This window comes from Silene latifolia, unplaced genomic scaffold (assembly GCF_048544455.1).
Source record: "Silene latifolia isolate original U9 population unplaced genomic scaffold, ASM4854445v1 scaffold_62:4597612-6569265, whole genome shotgun sequence".
In the NCBI taxonomy this organism is placed as follows: Eukaryota; Viridiplantae; Streptophyta; class Magnoliopsida; order Caryophyllales; family Caryophyllaceae; genus Silene; species Silene latifolia.
Window position 1 is genome coordinate 329,027 of NW_027413539.1, and position 3,381 is coordinate 332,407.

At 40.5% G+C, this 3,381-nt stretch overlaps 1 long non-coding RNA gene across 1 annotated transcript; it reads left to right on the forward strand.

Moving 5' to 3' along the window:
- The first annotated feature begins 657 nt into the window (after positions 1–657).
- Positions 658–2,325, forward strand: LOC141639937 (uncharacterized). The gene is made up of 2 exons (XR_012542772.1): positions 658–728; positions 2,124–2,325. It is a non-coding gene; the product is annotated as an uncharacterized LOC141639937 (long non-coding RNA).
- The last annotated feature ends 1,056 nt before the right edge of the window (positions 2,326–3,381 follow it).

Consider the following 3,381-nt stretch of genomic DNA (forward strand, 5'->3'; position numbering starts at 1 on the left):
GAATGCTGGTTAGTCTGTTTTATAATTGAGACGGTGTATAATTATATATAGGGATCCTTATTGATATTAATTAGTCAGTTGTATAGTTGAGACGGTGTATACCGATATGTGGAGATGATTGAGAAGGTGTATACTTGACTGTAGGGATCATTTGGGATGCTAGCTAGTAAGTGGTATATTTAAGACGGTGTATGCTGACATGTATGGATTGTTTTGGGTGCTAATTGGTATCTTTTATAGTTGAGACGGTGTATGCTGACATGTAGGGATTGTTTTGGGATGGTGGAAGGCGGTAGAAATGGCCATCTGGTCACCCATAATAGGTGTTGGTAGGGATGGTTCTTTGGTCGCTTAGCACCGTGGGGGGAGGGAGAGTTGAAGGGGGTGGTGTTGGGTTGGACACGGGGTACCCATACCCCTGTTTTTCCCCTTTCTTCCTTTCCTTTGTTTATGGTTGGGTGGTCCATTAGGCGGAGTAGTAGCTGGTTGTTTGGTGATGGGCGTGGGGCGGTTCAACGGCCACTAGGGTCGTGGGTCGAGTTGGTTTTGGCGCAAGTTTGGTTTATTTGAAATAATTAATTTCCGTCTCTTATTTTATATAACGATAATTCGTTAATATCGTCCTTTCACATAATTATTTTAGGTACCTCATATGTGGTTGAAGATGAAGAGTAATTTTGGGTTTTAGAAGCTTTCTCAAGTTATTACTTGTCTCTTGCTAGCTTAAGGTAACTATTCCGAGTTACTCGACGAATTAATGTCACATCAGTAGTTGATGTTGTGTTTGTTGGTTGTTAAGTGTTTAGGAGATTGATAATGTGTTGCTTTCATTTTTCACATGATTTGGGCCAAAGTAGGCCAAGACTCTGAGCTGGGCCAGTTTGACCGAATGAGTTTGGTCAAACTAGGTTTAAACCGGTCAGCCTCGATTTGACCAATGACCCGTCGCGGGACTAGGGTCGAGGGTATGTCTTTGAGGTGAGTTTGGTTGTTATTGGAAGTTTTATGCTATGCTTGATATTTGTAATTATCATTTCACATGTTGGTTGTTGGATGAATTGGTTGCCTTATACTTGAGTCTTCTTGCCTTGTTGCCATTTTAGCTTGTTCTCATGAATTATGAGATTAACGGTTAGCTGGAATTTGGATTATAATATTGATGGTTAGCTATAATTTGGTTATTGATGACATTGAGGATATAGTTGGATTGTCTGCTGAATAGACATTTATATAGCCTTTCACATGATAGAATGTTAGCATTATGTTTGAAAGTTGGACTCTTTGCCCTCTTATGGTTAATTGGGTGTCCTACTTGTCTTGTGTTGTGTGGGCTAAAGTATTCAAGCTGGGACTAGCTGGGACTAGGTCCTAGGTGAGTATTTCGGCTTTCATCATAGATAGGCCTTTATAGTCTTTGACGAGTGTATGTTCACTGCTCAATAGCCTTTGTGTTCCTGACTTGGTGGGTTTATATCCAAGTTGGGGCATGACCTCGTTACTTACTTTTAGGGTAAGTGGTCAGCTTAAGTACTAGCCAACCCTTTGGTGGACTCCTTAGGGTACTCACTTTGTTTTAAAAAAAATTGTGGGTCTTGGGTGCGGTGGTGTGTATCCGCATGTCTAGGTCTGCGTAGATTTAGGACTAGGGTTGTGTTGTGTCTTGGCCATGTTTTGATAGAACCTCTGAGCCAAGATACCGGTTCGATTACCTTCCCTACCTCGTGGTATAGACTCGAGTTACAGAGTGACTATTGACGGTGCTAAGAACTTATGCCTGTCTTTGATATATTGTCCTTTCTTGTTTGATGATTCTATAAATCATAGAAGGTGAGATACAAGCCGGCTATGGTTGATAGAGTTTGGATTCCTGGATGTTATGTGATTCACATGATAGTGTAGTATGAGTCGGTCTAGTATTCACATGCTAGGACTATGTGTTGTTATATTGTTATTCACATGATAAGCACGATTGTCTAACATCTATATGCTAAGGCATTGTGTGATTCGTATTCATATTTTTATGTTTACATGTTATATTAATTATGACATTTCGTGGCTGGGAGAACTCGGAGTTACTCCCCACTGACTGTGGCTTTCGTATTTGTATAAAATGCGAATGACAGGTAGGTGATGCATATATGGGGTACATGGACGAGCTAGCGAGCAAAGTAACCCTGGAACCTAGATTGGTTTTATTTTATTGTGACCCTTAAACACTTTTTATGTCACATACATTTTAGGGACATATGTCTCCCTCTTTACATTTGGTTGTATAATTTGCTATTCGCGACTTTAGCGATGGTTATGTTATGACACTTCTAGTTAGACCTTGTATGTTTGACACCTTCCAATTTGGATATCTTTATAACAGGTTCAGGTTTTAAAAATTACAGGTTTTTACCCAAATGAACCTATTACAAACATATCCATGCAGTTTTATTCTAGAATTACGTGTTTATTTTTCCGCATTAAATTAGGGTGTTAAACACGGCCTGTGACTGGTCTGGGGACAAGCGCTGACGAAAAAACAGCTGTGACAGACGGTGACGACGCAGCAGGGGTTGACACCGTGGATGGGACAGTAGCTGTGGTGGCAGCAGCAGCAGTAGAAACAGTAGCAGTAGGGCTAGTGACGGTGGTAGCAGCAGGGACCACTATCTCAGAAATAGACGGGATAGCAGTTGAACTAGACGAAGGCAATGAACTACTATCCATCCTATTAGTCAAATAAATCCTTTTATCATAGAAATTAAACAAGAGTAACACGATTTTTCCCTAATATGTCAAAAATTTCGAAACCCTAAGCCCTAATCAAGGTCGAAATATGCAATGTAAACAACAAGAAAAAAGGGAGAAGGACTTACTTGATGATTACCCACAATTAGAAGCAAAAGAATCAACAAAAGGCGAGAAAATCGTCGGATTAAAGCCGATTTTTCGCAAACCCTAGAACCCTACATAAACCGCAAATAGCACGAATTGAAGGGGGAAAGTAAAGGGCTTTTGTCGAAAACTAAGCAATAAACGCAATGTAGGTGATTAATTTGGTAAAGGGGAAGAAAAAAATGGAGGATTGGGGAATTTTTTTGGTGTTTATCGCAAAAACGAAGGAGAAAGGTTAGAATGAAAATAGAAAAGGGAAAAGAAGACTCCCTGCGTGTTATAAGCAGCAGTTACTCGATCGAGTGAATTGAAACCACTCGATCGAGAACTGTTTCCTCGAATCTGCTCAATCGAATAAAAGTCTTCTCGATCGAGAACCCCTCTTTTTGGACCTTTCGATCGAGGACCAAACACCTTTCGTTCGAGAACTTTTCCCGGGCATTTCTCTCGATCGAGTACAAAAGTGCTCGATCGAGTTGTTTTCCTTTGGCACGCATC